Source organism: Stegostoma tigrinum, chromosome 29, assembly GCF_030684315.1.
Source record: "Stegostoma tigrinum isolate sSteTig4 chromosome 29, sSteTig4.hap1, whole genome shotgun sequence".
Taxonomy (NCBI): Eukaryota; Metazoa; Chordata; class Chondrichthyes; order Orectolobiformes; family Stegostomatidae; genus Stegostoma; species Stegostoma tigrinum.
Window position 1 is genome coordinate 30,784,954 of NC_081382.1, and position 22,443 is coordinate 30,807,396.

Below are 22,443 nucleotides of genomic sequence, written 5' to 3' on the forward strand. Positions count from 1 at the left end.
TTTTGGGATGAACAGTATATTTTCAGTATGTTTAAAAGTCTTTGAGTTTGTATTATAAATTTGAACTATTCCATTTTATATTAATTTCTTTTGAAATAAATGTTCTTTTTATTGATAAAGCAAAATCTGTAGCATTGCATGCTTAGGTTTCAGTTAGGGCCCACTTCAATAAAACCAAAATATGATCTGTCAAAATAAGTTCCTGTTTTGGATCTGACTTGTGCAGTATTACCATTAGCAGGTATCATAATAGTCTGAGTTCAGGGACAATCAATTTGGTAAAGGGGATTCAAACAGAAGGCAAATATCTTTTTTGTTTATATGAAAGGTCTATTCCAGATAAAGGCCCTGGTTGCCGCTTTTTATGTGTATAGCAATATGATGACTGCTCAGAATGGGCATGTATACACCACACATCCTTTCTGGATGTTCAGATACCGGTTTTTAAAAATAGGCTTAAGAATTTTATAAATGTTATGCCTATAAAAGGTAAAAGGTAAGGCAAAGTCACCATAGTCCCAGAGAACCATAGTCTGCTCTCTCATTACAGAAACAGAAGTGACTGGCGGTGGCTTAATCCAAAAAACCTCACACCTCAGGCAAGGGCAAGGTTGAGAAGGTGGGGCATCCTTGGTAACTTCTGGTAGCGTGAGCACTAAACCCACACTGTTGGCATTATTCTGCATTGCCAACACCCATCTAGTCAGCTCAGCTAACTGACCATCCTGTCAAACTATATGACTGCACTCTCATTCGATACAGGTGACTATTAGTGATTTATCCTGAGGGTTATCACACCTCAAGTGAGGGGAGAAGTTGAAAAGGGACAGTCCTTCAAAGTAACTTCAGGCAGTGTGGGAATTGAACCCACACTGTTGGCATCATTCTGCATCACAAACCAGCTGTCCAGTCAACAGAGCTAACTAATCCCCTCTTAAAAGATACCCGAAGGCCATGACAAAGGCTGTTCTCGTAGATGAGATTTTTTATGTCTTTATCCAACCTACTTATGTTAATTATCTTCTAACTGTTCCTAGCACCAATAAAGAATACGTTGTCAGTCATGTAAAGTATGTGTGCTGCATTCAATGAATCTGCTAGGCACAGAATAAATCATTATCCTCTTTGTGCTGAAGTGAATGTTAAAAATATCTATGAATATCATAAATAATGACCTTAGACCCATTTCAGAGACAAGAACACTCTGAATGCATTAGTTCATATAAATTTGCCAAATTGTGCATTAAAAAATGTCAAACAGCAGTTGCGCATAGCTTAGAAAAGTAACTGAAGAATAGCGCATGATAACAAAAAAGTTTTATCACTTTACCTACAATGTCTGGGCTTTTAAACTAGTTGAACAAAATTGGGCTGACAGTACTATTATAAAGAGTCAAAAAGTTTCCTTTTATTACCAATTTGGTGGAAAAGTACATCTTTAACCCCACTAGAACTTGGCATTTAAACAATGTAATTACTGAGCCAAAGGGACTGGAGAAAGTGCTGACTATGTTAAAAGAATGTTTCTTTCAAGTTCCATTAAACATAGAAATAAATTAACTAAATGTACCATGTTGCTCTCTTCACAACCTCCTTGTAGGTCCTTTAATTAGCTTTACTTTCAAAGAAAAATTGTTGCAGTGTCTTTAAAAGCATCTGGTGGCCTTAATGCATCAATAATCAACAAACCTGCCGTTTTCTAAAATTCTTCACTGCTTACAATACAAATTGGAGAATCCTGTTTAATAGCCCTAGGTGAGTGGTGTGTGAAAGCAACCAGTCAGCTGCGACATGTTTAATCTTGCAACAATCCACAATTACCATTCCAACCATACAAGAGGAGTTCAATAATTCTACCTATTAAATATTTACCAGAGTAACCATATCATGGCTAGATTATACACAATGTTTAATTGCAGTTTAGAATAGGATCCTTTAAAAACACTTTTAATATAGCCATTTCCAAATTCAGCAACCAAACAGGTTTGAGCATGTTTATTTTAATTCATTTATAAATAATACTGCAAACTTTGACTTGTTCAATGACATCAAATTTATTACATTATGCTGATGACTGCAGTGTTCAATATCATTCACAATTATATCCTCTGAAGTTGAGCAGTATCCACATGCAGCATTCAGACTTTGACTGTTACATGCCCATGTCTGGACAACATTCAGACTTTGACTGGCAGGTGGCAGGAAACATTTGAGCTAAACAAATTTAAGGCAAGGACCAGGGCTCCTTGGTAAAGGCAAAGGCGATCAGTGCCTGTTCAAGAACTGAGACATGGAGCAGGGGGCCATTCACCAGGCTTTACCTGCAATCTATCCTGCCCCACAATCTCTCCACTTCCCAAAAAAACATTTAACATGGTCCTGAAATCAGCCATAATCCTGGAATTCTTCTAGCAGCAGCCCCAAACTCCTCCATGGTTCTGTTGAGTGCAAGAGCTACTGGCATCCAATGTCTGACAGCTCTTGTTGACAATCCTCCCCAACAACCCTTACCACCCCCCCCCCTCCTCTGCACACAGTTCTCTGTGCTTGCACTGTCCTGCACCACATCTACAAATATTCACTCTCTCCTCCACTAGCATTCAGTAACTGCACTGTCTACCATCTACAAGATAAATTGCAGAAATTTACTTTGGCTCCTTAGACAGTGCTTTCCAAACCCTTGACTGAAGTCAAGAGCAGTAAGATACAGAGGAACATCACCACCTTTAAGTTCCCATCTAAGCTACTCAAAATCCTGACATAGAGACAAATCACTATTCCTTCAATGTTGCTAGGTTGAAATCCTGCAGTTTTCTCCCTAATAGCATTATGGGTCTCTTGACAGCACACGGACTACAGTGGTTCAGAAGGTAGTTCACCTTGATCTTCTCAAGCAGCTCAAGAATAATTCAAGGTTTTACACCACCATGCATAATAAGTTAATATATTTGATTGCAGTCAAAGAGAGCCACTGATGCACACTAACTCGTTGTCAGATCATGCACAATAACAGCAGAGTATTGTTTTGGTTCTTGCAGAGGAAATTATTTGCGAAGAACCTCGAGGTTGGAAATTCAGTGGATTAAAATCATGGTATGTTGCAATGGTGCAGGACAGGAGGACCCCAAATTCACAGATCATAAAGCCAAGAATGCAGTTGTTCAGGGTTCCAATACAAAGTGGAACAACAATCTATCAAATGACTTAACCACGAGAAAACCAATTAATGTCCAACTTCAGTAACAGGATAGAAAATAGTCAATAATAATTGCCAGCATTTTAAAATGAAGCAGCTGCTGTTGCAAGTAATCAGCAACACTCCTGAGTAAATATGAATCCTAGTGTGGTCACCAGGCTAGCCTTTTCACTGACACAGCTGCTATCAGCCTTTTCATTTATGAAATGCTTCATACTTTATACAATCCAGATTTTTTTTTTTCTTATGGCTGTAGACCTAAACAGATGTTATCTGTTCTACATATCCTCTATGGGGTCTAACAGTTGGGTGTATTTACACAGCAGGTGTTAGAGTTGGAGTTTTTAAATAAAATCATTTTCTCTGGAAGTGATTTCACAGTATTTTCCATAGACAGATATTGTTCCCTACAATACAGAAGCTGTCTCCTATAAATCACCCTGAACGACCTGCAGTTTGTCAAATACCCGACATGCAGTTAACTGCTTGTTGGATTCTACAATCTTCTTGCTACGCACTGCAGTTTTCAAATCAATTTAACAAAGTGTAGCACCTATTAAGCTTATTTCCAACTAGTTGAATGTCAAAAAATTTGACTGCCTGGAACCAGACATTTTTTGACAATGTTCCATTTGCTAGATTGTAAAACATATCTTGAATTTATGGCCCAAATACTGAGAAAACTCAGTTAGGCATTATTTCTTGGTGGCACACTGGACTAATGAGTTACTTTGTCTCTTTGTTTATATTTGCTTGCCGGTCTAATTCCTGTGGTGTGAATCAAGTGAAACAACCCTCAAACCCACCTGGTCTAGCACAAACTGCCCAGCATTTGCCTGTATATCATTTAGTCCTCATGTACCCTATCATGTCATTATTATTTTGGAAGCAGATAACAGGAAGACTAAGGCCTGAAATTAAGAAAACATTATTTTTCAGTTTTACTTCTTAAAATCCCCACTGTGAAGAGAGGCCATTTGGCCCATCGAGTCTGCACAAACCATCTAAAGAGCATCCCATTCAGACCTACCTTCTAACTCCACATTTACCATGATTAACCCACCAAGCCTGCACATCCTGAAAATTACGAAGCAATTTAGCATGGCAATCCACCAAACTAGCATATCTTTGGAATGTGGGAGAAAACTGGAGCACCTGACAGAAACGCACACAGACACAGAGAGAACATACAAACGCCATACAGTCACCCGAGGCTGGTACCAAACCCGGCCCCCTGGCACTGAGACAGCAGTGTTAACCAATGTGCCATTCACGTCTCTCTTATTCACAAATTTGGCCAAGAAATTTCCAAAATCCGGGAAATCCAAATGTATAGCCTTGGTCCCGAAGGTATTGGATTTTGAGCAATATAAAATATTTGGCAAATACTGAAAAGTACAAAATACAACATAACTATAAGATGTGCACAAAGAGACAATGATGCATGGGCAGGATGGGCCAAATGGCCAGCTTCTGTACCACAATAATTGTGATTCTGTGAATCAACTATCTTTGAAAGCATGTCTTCAAATATTTTTAAAAAAGCTTGGAAAGAGGGACTTGTCTCAAGCAGTAAGTTCCACTTTATTTTGTCTTCTCGTATCACACCAAAACAGGCCATTTGGTTTAACTGCCTTATGCTGGTGTTTATACTCCTAATAAGCTGTCTCCTACATTCAACTCAACCCACAACATATTCTTTTAGGATTTTTTTTTCTGGTGTTTATCTAACTTCTCAAATTTATTTTTCTCAACCACTCCACTCCTGATGTCTGTCCTGCCATTCAATGAGATTATGGCTGATTTGATAGTCTAAGACTAGTTTATATTTATGTCATTATACAGTTACATGGAGAACAAGGTACTCCACCTGACCAGTTCCTACAACTTGGAAAATACTAAAACAATTTTTTTTCTGTAACTTAATAATTTCATTAAACGTTTAACAAGATTGCATTTCTGCACTGCAACTGACTCTATTCCCCTAAATGTTAAAGGCCACAGAATTTGGTTCACTAACATGCAATTTGAATTTGTCAATCATCCCAAAATCTATGTCCTCATTTCAGTGAATTCCTATTAGTAACAATTAAGAAGCCCAAAAGGGTTAAAGACTGCATCTGCTTCTTTCATTTGAGAAACACCTGAACTTTCAAATATGTAATAGAAGACAAAGACGACCTATTTGCTGAAGAAGCTAAGTACCTCACATGAGTTTTGGGATGTTGGAGCAATAACACTACTTGTTATTGCTTGTGTTGGAATCAGTGACATGTTTGATTCAAGGAAAAAAAGGGCCACTTGTGGATCTCCAATAAGATGAATATTTTTAGTGGTGAGTTGACTACTGGCATTGGTACACCATGCTTAATTCAAATACGGAAAATTTTAAATGCGAAAAATAGTATCACTAGTAATCCTGACTGATGCGGCTTACTGCTGAGACTGGAAGTCAGACCTGGCCAAACAAAAGACTGAGATAATATACATTTTAATTTAAACCATCTCTGGATTGTCAACACACCATAGGAAGGAGGGACTTGTCTTTGAGAAGTTACAGAACGATTGGGATTTACTAAAATAATTCCAATGCTGAGGGCAAGCTTAGGGTGAAAAGCTGGTCCCTTCGAACAAAAAGATGGATGGGAGATCTGATCGAAGTATACAAAATTGTACTCAATAGGCTGTATTCCTAATTTATGATGCAAAGTACTGGCGAAGTGCAGGTTCAATTCTTGCACTGGCTGAGCTTATCTTCAAGGTCCCACCTTCTCAACCTCATCCCTCACTGAAGGTGTGGTAACTCTTAAGTTAAACTCACTGCCAGTCATTTGTCTCAAAGAGAACACCCCTATGGTTCTCTGGAACTATCTTACAAAATTGAGACAAGTTTGTCTAACAGAGAAAATTCATCCTGTTAGCCATCCGGTGATATGGTGACAATAGGACAGAGGCTTAAGATTTTAGACAAGCAATAAAAGGTGTGAATCTGAGCCAGTGATAACAACCAGGAATCCGCTACCTACAAAAATGGTGAAAGTGGAGACAATCATGATCGCAAACGGAAATTGGGTAAGCTCTCAAAGCAAATAAAAATTGGAGGGTTACAAGGATAGAGTGGGGGATTATAGCTGACTGGTTTGCTCCAGAGATTTGTCAGGGATTCAGTGGGCTGACTGCCCTCCTTCTGTGCCATTATGAACGTGTGATTTTATGTGATTTCTCAAAAACTAGATACTGCTATGAATGTATATAAATATAAATTATTTAACTGTTTCTGGAAAGTGCATAATGTCCTCCAGGATCTTATCTTCAATAAGCGTCTTCATAATTTTACCCATAATTAAGTAATCCTGCTATCTGGAATTTTCTGGGTCACATTTACTGTCATTTTTAAAAATATGTGTAACATCTGCCTTCATCAATCCGTAGGTACTTCTTCAGTGACACGTGGACCATTTGTACAAAATTCCTGCAATATCCTCAATGATACATGAATGTATATTCTCAGCCTCTGATATTAAATACATTAAGAAACACAGCTGTTTGTTCAGCAACTAGTTTGATTAGCAATGTGAATAATATCACACTTACCCTTTCATTTCCTTTCCAGATTAAATAAACTAATGTCTTTTTGATAAAGCAAAAAACTCGTTTCTCACTTTTGCAGCCTATAAGAGTTTAGTTGGTGAGCCTTCAGGCAATCACATCCGTGTGCCTGAGATAACAAGGTGTGGAGCTGAATGAACACAGCAGGCCAAACAGCAACAGAGGAGCAGGAAAGCTGATGTTTCGGGCTTAGGCCCTTCAGAGTTTTCATTTTCCTCATATATTTTATATTTAAAAAAAAAATTCTTCCTGTTTTTAATCAAATTCAATTCAAAACCTCCTTCTGCTATTCTGGCGCTAATTCAAATCACTAGGCATGGGCTGGAAACATGAATTGGCCACTGGATCACAATTGGCTGAATGAACACGCCACTACTACAAGGGCACTTGCATGTAAGCAAAATGCAATGATGGTGGACACTCAGACTGACAACTGGGCAATTAATTACTAATGGGCATGACCTGAGACGGCTGACCGTTTCAGAAGGCATTTAAAGAGGTATGCATGAACAGAAAGCTCAGTAGGCTTAGAAAAGGGGCCCAGAGAAAACAGAGACCAGTCCTCTACTGCAGCAAATATGGCAGAGAATGTGGTGCCAGAGTGAGGCTCCTGAGTTAAACCAGCCGATGTCGATTTCAGAATTACCCAATATAGCTCAAACCATTGTCTTAGAGTTTTTGGTTGAATTTTGCATTTTTTTCTTAATGGTTATTAGTGTTCTTTTTATCCCAAGATTTGCTCAATGGTCCTGTTTAACCAGGCAGGAGAGCCCTTAGGCTTGATGCCTTTGCTTTGTTAGGGAGGCACTGGGCTGTTAAACAGAGACGACTGCCATGGTAAGGGATATTCCCGGGTACCTGGAGTGGAAATTGAAAGGGAGAGGTTTAATTTCAACAAACAGCAGAGATAAAGCAGAGGGCTGGGGTCCTGCTTTGTAACTAACAGGAGTTAGGTAATAAACAATAAAGGAAGTCCACAAAGTTAAAAGTCCCCTGGGGTCACGTGCAAATTGACAGAGACAGAAGTCAAGCAGATGAATACACGGCTAAAGAGCTGTTGTGGGAGGGGACTTTCATTCATGGGAAACTGGCATCAGTACTGCAGAAACAATGTGGAACCTAATGTAGTGAGTAAACAGGTTTTAAACTAATGAGATGGTGGGGGAGGGAGATTCAAACATAAACAGACTTAGATATGAATGAATTAGGGAAGGGCAGTGTGTAGTCTATATTTAATATGATTACAATTCAATTAAAATGCAGTTCGTTGATTAAAAAGAAATAAACCAATTACAAGGTTCATTTGTGAGAGAAACAGAGATAAAGCAAGAGAGAAATACGAAAGAAGGATCAAAAGAATATGAGGAAAAGGAGAAGAGGGTTACAATTATCTACTTAGATAAAGAAGGATGGGTATCGACTAGAGTGTATTATAAAATCCATTAGATGGTTGATTCAAATGTCCTGTTTCTGCTCTGAAAATACTATCTAATTCAATATAGCTTAGTCTAAAAGGTTTGTTAAAGGCAAACATGTTTGTTGGTTTTCGGTTATTAACCTACATGTTAGGAAGTGTGAATTAACTTTATCCCAGATTAACGTCTCCGATACCACACCGCTGAAGTTACTGGATTTTTCTATAGTAGCATGGTTTACTCCTCTTCCCTTTCCCAACGGGGTTCCTCCTCCGGTCCAGCATCACTCCCATGCCTAAGGAAAGTGACAGATTCTCCAACTTCCATTCTCATTTCCCTCACCAACTCAGGACCCATTTAGATCTGGTACCTTTTAAGAGTGTTGTTAACACTTTTTGTATCTTCCCATTATCCAGATTTATGCTTTCCAATTTCTCCATAACTGCTCCTTCACAAAAGCACTGGCAGCATCTATTTTACTGGACAGGTGCTCAATCATGTCTGCCTTTCAAAGGTGTCCCTTCAATCCTTAATTAGCTCCATCCTTTGTTTGGCAACACATACTATTTATAGGTTTATAAATAACTTTGGATTCATTTTTATTTTCCTACTATTCTGTTCTCAGACACCCTCCTTGTCCGTTATTTTCTTTTCTAAACTGGCTTTTTCATCTGGTTTCAGCTTGGTATTATAATGCACCTGAATGATCATGAAGCTTATTATATTTTTTCCCCCATTTAAACCTCTATATCTTGAGTCATTCATTGAACTTTCGCAGTAGATGCCTTTCATGCACTCCTGTTGGGAATGTCTAATCTTTACCTAGTCTATCACCGGATTCAGGGCCTCCCCCTCCTATTTTTCATTAAAAGCTTCAAAACTCAATTATTGTTACATATTCGAAGGTAAAGAAGGAATTAACATTCAATGCAACTTTACATAATAAGTTGAATAAGTCAGAGCCTACACAGAATTTTAGAATGATTGTGCTAATGATTCATGAAGTGTCATGGTTTGTTATACAGTCTTCCCTTGCAATTTGCTACACAGTAAGTTACCAAGCCTGCTTGAATCATTTGCCATCTGGGTTGGCACTGACTGGAGTAATAATAATGGAGTAACAAGGAAGGAGCGAAAAAAAAAGGTGGAGTACAAAAGAAGATTTGCTTGAAACATAACAATTTTGTCTGATTCCAAAGTGGATTGGTCCTATTTAAAAATGCAATTGAGTCATGCAGACATTTGCTAAAAAGTATGAGAGCTGACAATCAGCATTTGGTCTGGCAGCAAACTAAGCATATTGAAGGCAATGGTCAGAAATAAGACATGCTTCTGTGCTTGGCCCGTGACACTATTACATAAAATGCATTTCAGATTAGAGTGCTTAATATTCCATGTAAATATCCCTAAAAATATTTTATCCTCTAAATTGTGTCACCAACACACAATACTGGCTGGTTCTAAAGCATGTTGGCAGCATGCCTGAGTTTTCATGGATACAGAAAATTGTGCAGCAAGGGTGGGACAGGAAAAAGGGGAGACAAACATTTTTTTTTAAAACAAGTGGAAACTGGAAGGAACCCTGAAACAAAATAAGTTCAACCAGTTCACATGTCTTATCCATTTAATTTGTATAATTTAAAATTGTAACAATAACATTTCATAAAAAGGCAAATATATTTATTCATTTAGAAAACAGATTACTCTGAAATGTCCCTCTAACTATTGTGTGGACTGATGGCATCAAAACATATATGAACATTTTAAATCCATCTGCTGAAACAGAGATACCATTACGATTAGGAAAAGTAATTGACACTAAATGTTAACTCTATGTCTCTTTCCACAGATAGGCCTGACCTGCTGGGTATTTTTAGCATTTTCAAATTTTATTTCGGATACCTAGCATTTGCAGTCTTTTGATTTTGTATGGTTAGGATTAAACTTGTTTCACCTTTAAGTTAATTAAAACTACAGAAATTTGTGAAACTGAGAAGATTCAAAATGTGATGGAGGCTCAAAGCTTCAGCATTTCATTTGTTTTCACACTGACAACAAGAATATTGTATTTTTGATTTTACTTATAGGCAATCAACGAATGAGGCTTTGTTTCCCACTCCACTGAACACTCCTATTCAGCCACGTTATTGTAGGGTGGTGCTTAATCTGCAAAACATTTCTCCATAAAGAGACAGTTTAGTAATGTTTCTGGGGACTGTTAGCAATGCATAGATTGAAAAGTACTCTCAAAGGTTAAAGATACCCAAATATCAAAGTATAAATTACCCTACATTTCACAACAAAACTATATATTTTGTTGTATTTGTGTTCACCAAGATAAGGCAAACTGCAAGTGATATGCATCTTCACATCCTGTTTGAGTGGCAATCATAAGCACTCCCAGATGATGCATACCACAGGCAACAGAAGAGTAAAGCTCCCTTCAGTTTGCATGAAAATATCTCAATTCAACCCTATACACCACTCCTCACTAATCCAGGAGACATTTTTTTTTCAATTTTCCACAACAGCCATCCTTGAGTGAGATTATAAGCAATTTTGAACTGCGAGACTGTCACTGCTAGAAACTGGATTGAGAATTCTCAAATTAATTTCACACAGAGCCTTACAGCTAGAAAATGCAGGGATGATATGTTTCATAAGTCTGGCCAGAATCTCCCTGAACTGAAAATGCTAGTGCCCACCATAAGATAAAATGGGGAAAATTATTTCTTGATTCAACAAGGAAATGCTTAAAACTTTAATACTGATTCTGCTGTTCCCCTGAATTTTATCCTCTGGCCTATTTAAATACTTATCTTGCACATGTTGCATTATTTAGCTGTTTTGTTTGGAAACAATTTTCTAAATAGAAAAACTATCAATGCTATAATGGCAAATTATGAACAACAGCAACTGGAAGCAAAACAAGATTTTAGGCAATGCAAAATGGCATTCCTGTTTTGCGCACGTCATGAAAATATTTCTATTCTTTTAAAAGTACAATACAACTGGAGTCAAAAATATTCCTTGTTCTGTAGTAATACAGACTCTGTAAAAATTGAGGTAATTGATTTTGTTATAGAGGATGTTTTTGCAATTTAAGGATTTGGCAGCTTACCATTTCCCAAACAAACACAGGCTTTTCCACTATAGTTCAACAGCAATGTAAAAAAAATCAGCCTCATACGCTGCCAACTTGCAACATCATATTCCTCACTGAAAATACAGTCAGTGCAACAAAAATTGAATCAAATACTTTGTTCAACATGAAAAATTCTAACAGTAACAGCAGGCTTCCTGGAGTTTAGGCTCTAAGCTCAACAAAAGGTGTTTACATTGGGCTTCACTTCTACTGCACTATAGTTATGCGGCAAAACATTAAATGCAGCTTTTTCTTTCTTTGTTGAAACTTGAATCTGTGTTTTAACAATTCCTTCTTTTGTTAGAATCATCGTACACAAAACACATTCCTCTCCTGGGCATCAGGCACACATTCATACTTAAAAAGTGAAAATAATTAATAGAACATCCAGTAACAACAGGCTATCAAGTAAAAATGTGCTCCTAGTTCAGTCAGAATTACCTCAGAGCTTTTTGTTATAATGAGCTGATTACAATAAAAATTGTATTTTCCTGCCCACAAAACAACACTTCAACTGAAATAGGAATACAACTGTCATTACCATAGCTTTAGATTGGACCAAAGAGACTTACCAGTCACATTTCTGGATTAAATTGCTGTTTAGACTTTCCACAAATCAGTGTAATAAGAAACTTTCTGAAAGTTTTCAAATGTGCTTTTGGCTTTCCCACAGAAGTAATAGTTTTTGTGCTAGCAGGAAATGGGAGTCTCCAAGTACCATGAGTCAAAAACAATGATCTCCATATATGGTTAAAATATAAAATAAAGTCTTTTATCTGGGAAGATGCAGTACGAATATGCAATACTGTGGATATTTCTCACAAGCAATAGCAGTAATAATTATTAATAATTCAGTTAGAATTCTTGCTCATACTCTGGTAGGTTTCTAAGGGATGTTTAACTTCACTGTAGAAGTTCATCCTTTCACATACTCATAATTGGTTGTTAAAATAGCAAAAAGCATCTACATAAAAGAAACCCCGAGGGAGAAATTGTTATATCCTAGCAATTGAGACAGAATTCATCATTGCATGATATTTTTGAGCTTGTTGGAAAGCAAACTATGACAAGTGGAAATACATTTAGGATTTTCGTCCATACTCCACACTTGCCAAACACTAAAGGTCACTAAATTTATTCAACTCACTTCTAGAAGATACGACAGTGCAAGAATTAATTTCCTGCAAATTGATTTTGATAATGAAATATTCAAGTAAATTTCAATTGAGTTGTGCATATGGATGGCATTTTTAAAAATTACATGTGGTGTGGCAGAAAGTGCCCGATTTAGATCAAATGAAGTCAGTGTCCTCCTCGGTCACTCTCAGTTAAAAATAAGATTGCAACTTTACTCAGTGATTTCTGCATTTTTTTGTTCATTCAAACTTAAGAATGCAAATGGATAAACCACCATATTTATAGATACTGCACAACAAATTAAAACTGATTAATGAACACAAAGCAAGTACATTAAACAAATTATGCAATGAATGAAGTCTTGTAGTGCTTATTTGGTTAAACCTTTTGAAAAAAGCTATATCTCTCATTTGACTACTCATGATAAGAACGCTTCCCTGAATAATTTTTAATAGGCATCAGAAAAGTTCATGAAAGTCTAGGTCTTCGCATGACTCATTGAGAAATACAGTTTCTCCATATTATGAAGTGTCTAGAATTAAAATTAGCTTGTATTGTCACAAATACTTATGTGATGAGCACAATGAAAAGTTTACAAGCTACCTCTGACGGTGCCATCTTAGGTACAAATGTACGTAGGAACAGAATCTTTCTAGAAAGCAGAAAAACAAAGCAAGCCAAAAAGTTAAACATTACACAGTCTTTCGTACTAAAAAGTGTAGAAAAAAAACAAAGAAACACAGTTAATAGTTCAATATCACAGTCCTCTCTGCTGGTCAAGGTGGTACTAAACACAGCATCATGGGAAATTATAAACTTGTGCGTCACTCTGCTGTGGTGCACATAAATTACAATTGCTCTTATAGAGCTAAACTAAATTGCTGGCCATAAAATAACCTTTACAATTCCTTTCAGACTCGAAACATGGTAGAAATACAAATGCTTTTATTTAATTTACAATCATATATTTAAATTCAACCCATTGAAGCAATTTTGTTCACTCCTTTTGCTTTCAGTTACTTGCCAGCTAAGATGATTACTTTCATTTGTTTTACTGGAAGAGGATGAAGATGAAGGGATGTGAGGATTAAAACGGAACTAGGCGAGATGGCTACACCCACCATCATGCCTCTCTTAACTCTTTCAGCCCCAAACAACACGAAGGAAGAAATATTTCTATAAGGATGTCTACTGCCAACGTCCAATAGAACAGATAGTACTCTAAATGATGATCACAATGGCCTCAACTAATATGTTGCCAGTTAATTTCGGTGAAGATCATAGGCTGTAAAGTCTCTGATCGCACAAAACTGCCCATGACTATTTCAAACATCAGAGAGACACATTTCATCTGGGCCAGTGTTGTACCATCTTTCCAAGTGAATAGCGGGCATCAGCTTTCCTGGTCCTCTGATGCTGCTTGGCCTGCTGCGTTCATCCAGCTCCACACCTTGTTATCTCAGATTCTCCAGCATCTGCAGTTCCTACTATCTCTGGTAGAGTGGTCACCTGGTTCTAATGGAGGTCGATGCTAGCACAGCTGTTACAGTAATCACGGAGCTACTTTTACCAAAATTTGCTCTGGACTCCAACCCTCAAGTTTGCGCAAGACCTCAGCAGACCAAGAATCTATACCAGGGAACCCGTACAGATTAAGGGTACAACTTCAGTTCTGGTCCCTGATGAGAAGTAGCTGGTTCAGTTACCATTGATTGTATAAAAGGCTCAGGCCCAAACCTAATGGGGAGAAACTGACTCAACATTTTTGATTAGAAGATGTGCCTGAGTGAATGCCAAACTAAATATCTCGAAGATTTTCAGTAAGGTTTAGGGACTATCAAAGCAACCGAGGCCACCTGATACGTTGACCAGAGAGCAATTACACAATTCTGCAAGGCCCACTCAGTGCCTTTTACCTTGCGACTAAAGCAGAGGCAGAAATCGGAAGGCTCAAAAGCAAAGGAATCATCAAACCGGTCCACTTTGCAGAATGAGCAGCACTGGTCACATCAACTGTGAAGCCTGATGGGTCGATGTGCCTTTGTGGGGATTTTAAATAAACAGTAAACCACGTTTCACTGCTGGATAAATACCCAATTCCTTGCATAGAAGATTCATGTGCAAAGCTGTCAGGGGTGCTGTTCTTCACAAAGCTGGACATGAGTCATGCGTACTTGCAATTAGGTTAATGATTTATTACAGAAAGTTCATACATAACCTGGTCTCCATCCAGCACTTTTTCATCAACTGCTAAGGGGTCAACCATGAAAATGGTCACGTGGCCAAGCCACAGCTTTCAGGGAAGTGAAGAAAAGTCTATTGTCCTCTAATGCATTGGCAGACTATGATACCAAGTGCGACTGTGTATTGACACTAATGCCTCCTCATACTGCATTGAGGTAGTATTAGCTCATAGGTGGCCCAATGGAGAGGAACCCCAAGTAGCAAATGCATCCAGGACCTTGGCTAATGTAGAGCGTAAACATGCCCAGATACAGAGGAAAATTTTACAATCTATTTTGGAGTCAGGAAGATCCACCAATACCTTTCAAGACAAATTTGTAATAACAGACCACAAACCGTGGCTAGGCCTGCTTAAGGAAGGCAAGACAGTGCGGCCAACAGCTTCAGGCCAAATTCAACAGCGGGCTCTTATAGTAAGTGCATATAATTACAGCTGGAACATCATCCATGAAGCTAAGTATCAAATGAGAATGCATTGAGCTGCCTCCCACTGGCAGATACACCACACTGGAAGAGCCTGTAATGGCTTTAAATTTTCTGGACACACTTCCAGTCACAGCTACAATATCAGACTTTGGAAACAAAGATCTGGTTCTGACAAAACTGGAAAAGCTGCTGGTGATCTAGGAAACCAAACGGCTGTCACAACCAGAATTGAAACTGTTTTGGACTCAGAAAGACCATATCACAGTTGAAAAAAAGCATATAATTGGGAGCGAGCATGATTGCCTCGAGCAAAGATTGCCACCAGATACTGGCTGAACTCCCAGGGTCATTGAGCATGTCCAAAATGAAAATGTAGGTGAGATGTTATGGCTGGTGGCCAGGATTGGGTACAGAATTGGTGGGGCAGTGCCCAGAGTGCCAACAAGAACAAAAATATCCATCACAGCTTCTCCAAACTCGTGAGAATGGCTGGGTAAACCCCGCACTCGGTTACACTGTCTATGCAGGTCCTTTATGGGTTCAGTGTTCTTAGTCATAGTTACAGCCCATTCAAAGTAGCTAGACATGCATGGAGTTCATTTGTCATTGGGACGGCAATTTAAAAATCTGCAGACATCTTTTGTAATGCATGGATTCCAGCAAGTGTTGGTCACACAATGAACCATCGTTTACCAGAAGGGAATTTGAGAATTTCCTTAAGTTGAATGGTATTCAATGCAAGGGCAGCTCCATATCATCCATCATCCAATGGTCTGGCAGAAAGAGCCAGAAGGTGGACTTAAAGAAACATCTTAAAGTTTCATTAAATATCAAACTGTCCCAGGTCCTATTTGCTTCTTGAGCCACACCCCCGCAACTACAGGGATATCTCCAGCAGAGTTGCTAATGGGGAGAAGATTCCACAACAGATTACGTCTGGTCTTCTGATTCTTGGGGAGGGACCGTGAAATGGCATCAGGAACACCAAGACTCCATTAAACGAAAGAGGCTCTACTTTGGGACAACGTTTGCTGGAGGAACCATGGGAATAGCATGGTTGATGTGAGGTCAGGTCCAGAGATGTATAAAATTTGGGTGGGTGCAGTGACGCTGACTAAGCATGTGGACAATATGAAAGCAAACTCTCAAAGTGGCTCCGGTCTCCTCAACAGCCTTTCCAAGTGTTCTAGAACCCACAGATTCACCCTCTCTTTCAAATCTGAGGTGGATACAGTGGATGTCACCACTTCAACGCCTATGCCACCAAACTGCCCATATCAGAGGCAGAGTTGGAGGAAACAAAAGGGAACTGTCCTATGTCCATCCCCTCAGAAGGGGAAGGATGTAGTCAAGTGGACCTGAAATATGAGCTCCCTGAGTGGATCTAATTAACAGGAAGTGAAAAACATCGTGCTCACCTCAAGAGCTGGATCAATCTCCACATGGAAATAAAAGGTGACTTGCTGATGGGATACCACCTTCTATGGAGTTATTTCAGTAGGAATCTTGAATACTCCATTTGGGTAGTAGTAGAAGCAGGAAATCTCAACCTACAAGAAGTACGTGGATGAGCACTTAAAAGGCCAAATGCTAGAAAGTGGAGTTAGTGTAGATATGTCAGTGCAGACACTGGGCCGAACGGACTCCATAACTCTACAAATTTAATGGCAGAGCCTCATTGTCATTTAATTACACCCCCAGGACCAAAAGGGGTGAAGAACTGTGTTTGAAGCAGCAAGTGGGAAGGAGAGATTGTGAGGTAAAAGACTCAACTTTGCAGGTGGGGTAGGAAACTGCAGCATAAATTTATCTGAGCTGTTAAGGAATAGCACAGCTGTGCCTTCTGGTTCAAAAGCTGTCAGAGTCAGAATCAGAAGGCTCGGAGACCACTTTGTAGAGCACCTGTGCTCTGTTCGCGACAATCGACAACAACTTCTGGCCATGAGCCATTTCGAATCCCACCCCCGCCCCCCCCCCCCCCTCCAACTCCTTGGGTAACATGTCCACCCTGGGCCTCCTCCAGTTTCCAAATGACACCAACCAGAAACTGGAGGAGCAACGCCTCATATTCCACCTTGGGTGCCTACAGCTCAATGATCTTAATGTGGACTTTACTAATTTCAAAATCTCCCCACTCCTGGCCTCAACCCATGACCAACCCTCCCTCTCATTCCCGCCTCCTTGACCTAGCACAACCTGTCTGTCTTCTCTGCCACCTACCTGCTTCTCTCACCTCACTGTCCAACCCCCACCACTGCCCACCTGCACTCACCCATCACCATCCCATTCCCACTGTCCCCTCTTTGTTTGTTTTGGAGCTCCCTTCCCCCTCCCCTATTTCTAAAGAAGGGTCCCAGACTGATGTGTCAACTTTCCTGATCCTCTGATGCTACCTGGCCTGCTGTGTTCCTCCAGCTCCACACTGTGTTATCTCTATCTCCACCATCAGCAGTTCTTGCTAGCTCAGAATCAGGTGTTATGCCTTGATTGGAAAACACAGACTCATTACTGAACCTTAAGAAAAGTGGTAGACAGTTGCTTGTGATTGCATTGCGTATTTTATTCCTCTCTCATCCTGTGATGGGGTGGGAAGTGGAGAATGGTTGAAAGTCTTCAAATGTTTTCATTTTAACACAAACACATATACAGTCCTCCTTTGCCCAAAATGAGAGTTAATTGGAAAGGTGGCTCTCTGACCTCTGACATGTACGTGCCAGAATTGAAGCTAACTAGACATCAGTAATTTTGCAGTTAATGCTAGTCGAAACATGGGTTATATCTTTGCAGTGTGTGTTCAGATATTTTAAGCATGTGCAGTTCAGTTTCCCTCGTGCTGGCGATGAAAATTCAAGGGCTCAATTGGCTGCCAATACACTTCAAGTTAGCATCAACTGTGAACCTTGCAAAAATACTTAGGAAATCTGCTGTAGTGTACCAACATGAGACTGCAGTGAACAGGTAATATTCTTGAAGCAATTGAGAATTTGAGGTAAAAGGACCATGTGAGAAGAATGAGTGGAAATGCCTGCATTACACTGTTTATCAGATGTTCATGATCAACGATGTCAAGATAATGAATCCTGACTTGTTCTCGTAACACACAACTTACTAACATTCACAAACAATACACTGGAAATACTGCATACTCACCCTTGGTGAATACTACTGCAATTTCTGCTAAGATTTCTTTCCGTTTAATTTGTATATAGCTTGATTTCAATCAATAAAACATAGGAAAGCACAGTTAAAAATTTAAATCTTAAATTCATTCATATGCTTGGTTGTTCTGAGGTTCTGAGGAATAGTCACAGGACCCAAAATATTAACTCTGGTTTCCACCTCCACAAATGCTGCTAGACCTGCTGAGCTTTTCCAACAACTTCGATTTTGTTCATGCTTTGTTGTTCCCTTTAGTCATTTGGCACTGCATTAAATTTAGACACAGTACGAACAACCATGTTTAAGATGCAAAACAGAAATTGCTGTAAAAGCTCAGCAGGTCTGACAGCATCTGTGGAGAGAAATCAGAGTTACTGTTTCAGGTCAGTGACTTTCCTCAAAACACATGAACAATGTTTAGGATGTCATCTGTATTAGTCTCCAATTAAAATCACAATATTTAGATACAAGTAGACGAAGATGTAAGTTGCAACTCTGTATTGGCAAATAAATGAGTTCCAAAGAAATCACTAAAAACGCTGAACAAAATTAGATTGTTTTGTCGTTCTCACAAAATACTGTCACAGCATGAATACACTTGCTCTTTGCCATCAGGCAATTTGACCTTTGAGTGCATCACAGCTGAGTCTACTGAGATGAAGATTCATGATATTATCATTTGGAAACTTGGGTTCTAAAGTGGACAAAATGACATATAGCTTTAAATTTGATCTGTACTTCAACATTGCATGTGCTAAGAAGTGGAGACTTTTGTTTTAGTTTCATTTTAGTTCCAAGAGTGAAGGGTTATCTGGAAACATATTTACATAATTTAAATGAGTCTTTTAAAACCTTCAAGATAAGGAGTTCAATGGTCTGGAAATAAAGGCAGGGCTGCTGCCGAACAACAAGGTGTCCTATGCGGCAACAGAAACTTAGGAATAGGAGTAGGCCTTTCAGCCCATTGAGGCTAACCTAGCACTCACTACAATCATGGTCGATTGAAGCGTTCAATGTCTTTACCCACCGCACCCTCATAATCCTTTACACCACTGGTAAACGAAAATCTATCAATTTCTAGCTTAAAGATACTTAAAGACTGAAATTTCAAATCCTTGGTACAGAACCTTAACTGTTCACAAACCTTCAGAGATAAAAAAACAAAAACCAATGAAATTTTACTAATTGTTAGTAAAATCTTCAACAAATTCCAACAAGTTCATCTTACACCATTTTCCATTCATGAATCCATGCTGACCTATGACCAGATTTTCAACTAAGTATCTATTTATCTGAGGAAGGGTCACCAGACCCAAAACGTTAACTCTTTTTCTCCTCCACAGATGCTGCTAGACCTGCTGAGCTTTTCCAGAAACTTTGTTTTTGTTCCTGATTTACAGCATCCACAGTTCTTTTGGTTCTTATCTACTTATTTTGTCCTTTATAACGGAATCCAAATTTTTCCTCCTACTGATATAAAGCTGACCGGTCTGTGTTCCCAGTTAGTTTCTTGCTTTCTTCCTAAATATGAATGTGACACTTGCTAACTTTTAATCTGCATGAATCATTTGAGAATCTATTTAGAATTTTAGAAGATAATCATCAATGCATCTGATGTCTACAGTCACCTCCATTACACTGGGATGTTGACTAATCAACTTTCAGCCCATGAATTTCTCCAGTACAATCTTGTTGCTATTGATAATTTCCTTCAATGCCTCAAAAGCCACTTTGATCTCCAGTTTTGGGAGAGACCTTGTGGCTTCTTCATAGAAAACAGATACACAGTAATCACTTGACTTCTCTGCCAGATTTCTGTTCCCCATTATAAATTCTCCTGATTCTGGCTGCATTGGACCCATATTTGTCTTAGCCAAATGTTTTCTTTCTAATGTACCTAAAAGAAGTTATTAGATCCATTTTTGCTAGATTGTACCCTGTAATCTGTTCTACTTTTCCCGAGGAATTTCTTCATTCTCCTGCATATTCTAAAAACCTCCTAATTTTCAGAATTCCTGCAATTTCTAGCAACGTTATAGGCTCTTTTTCTTTAATCTTATGTAAGCCTAAATTTCCTTTGTCAGCTTTGGTTGACTAAGCTTTAGCACCTTGTAGCAATCTTTCGTTGCTGCAAATCAAGTCATAGATCGTTAAAGACAATCCATTGTCTATGTACAGTCATGCTTTTTACTCAAACCACCTCAGCCTCTTGTCTTTCTCATACACTTTATTCAAATTTAACATCTTAGCTTCAGAATCAATGATCTCACTTTCATACACAAATGTAAAATTCCAACATATTGTGGCCACTAATCCTTAAAGGTTCTTTTACAACATGATTGTTATTTACCTTTTTTTAAAAAACATAATACTAAATCTAAAATAGCATGTCCTTGTTGGCTCCTCAGCATTCTGTTTTAGAAGGCCATCCTTAACCCACTCTGGAAACTTGTCCTCCATAGCTTTAGTCCTCAGTTGGTTTACCCAGTTTACAGATATTTCAATCAACCTGTTCAGAGGTATTGGGTGGGACTTAAATCCAGTTGTGGTACGTCTATGACTTCACACTCTGCAGCATGTACACTCCATGTGGCCCTTCTGACCTGCCATCTCATAACTCTAAAAACCATCTGAGGCAGAGAGTCAATGGGAGAGACAGAAAAATTCTTTTAGAAAGCAGAACCATCCAGAAAGGAAGGAGTATGCAATTTTCTTTCACAGAAAGAAACAGGTCATTAGAGGAAAAAAGCTAGCAGCAAAAATGCAGTTTAGCAGTCTCCAAAACATTCAGAACACATGAATGTAAGTCCTGAATGGCTTAACATTAAAAGATGTTTCAGGAAGAGAAGGCTATGGAAGAGGGCATTAAAGTACTTGTACTGAGCTATGTTAACAGTTTGTTTAAAGTTATCATGAGGAGCTGTTAACGTTTTTCGAGAAAAAACATTGAACGAATGCAGCAATTTACCTACACGAATTTGATTACAGCTGTGTTAACCATGCCGTGCAGGTTCACCACTACTATCCTGACAGTGGTCTACATCTCATGCCATGTAGAAGGGGAGGGTGCACTTGAAGTATATAATGCCACAAACAGTCTTGAGACTGGTTGAAGTCATTGGCTACGATGAACAAGGCCTCAGATTATCCTGACTCAAAATGGTACCAAAGAAGTTAGTTTGAATGTTCCCCAACCGGTACCCATGAATGAACAGCCAGACTGACTCCCTACTGAAGTCCAGGTTTGAGGCATTACGAGCTAGGCAACGCTGACCTATACAGGAAATCCAGGTACAACTTTCGGAAGGCCATTAGAGACACCAAGAGGTAATACCAAACTAAGTTTGAGACCCAGACCAACCACATCCTTTGGAAAAGCTTACATGACTTAATGGGCTATAAAGCGAAGGTGAACGGAATCGCAGGCAACAGTACATTCCTACCTAACAAACTCAATGCACTCTACGCTCGTTTTGAACAGAAGGTCAGTGAAACAATATCACTTAACGCAAATGCCTCAGCTGCGTTTGTACCCACAGTCACCACCACAGACATCAGATTGATCTTCTTCAGTGAACCCAGGGGAATGACTGGCCTGGATGGAGTCCCCAGCTGAACACAGATTCTGTGCGGACCAGCTGTTGGGAGCATTCATAGATATCTGTCACCTCTCCTTACTGAAGATTGAAATTCCCACCCACTTTAAGAATATCATCCTTCCGGTGCCAAAGAAAAATTATGCCGCATGCCTCAACGACTAGGCCTCAGTGGCTGTAACCTTCGTAATTATGAAGTGCTTTGAGAGTTAGTCATGGTTCACATCAACTCCAGCCTCCCAGATTGCCTTGATCCTTTGCAATTTGCTTGCTGGCTCAACGGGTCCACAGCAGACACTATCTTGCAGGCCTTTACGCTCATCACTGGAACATTTGGATAATAAAGGCAGCTACATCAGGCTCTTTTTTTTTTGAAAAACTGACCATAGCTCTGCCTTCAATGCCATAATTTCAAACAAGCTCACACCTAAACTGCAAGGCCAAGGTCTTGGCTCTAACTGGATCCTCAACTTCCCGACCCACAGACCGCAACTAGCAAGAATAGGTGATGACACC

General features: G+C 39.1%; 1 protein-coding gene across 13 annotated transcripts in view; it reads right to left on the reverse strand.

Moving 5' to 3' along the window:
* The window catches only part of LOC125465223 (disabled homolog 2-interacting protein-like), a 669,026-nt gene that overhangs the window by 144,405 nt on the left and 502,178 nt on the right, over nucleotides 1-22,443 (reverse strand). Inside the window, exon 1 of one of the 13 annotated variants that reach the window (XM_048558467.2) lies at nucleotides 11,938-12,033. The exons of the other annotated variants lie outside the window; for them this stretch is intronic. The gene's annotated coding sequence lies outside the window, so the exon portion shown is untranslated. Of the gene's footprint in view, nucleotides 1-11,937; nucleotides 12,034-22,443 lie in introns of those variants that run through there. 13 annotated transcript variants of the gene reach the window in all.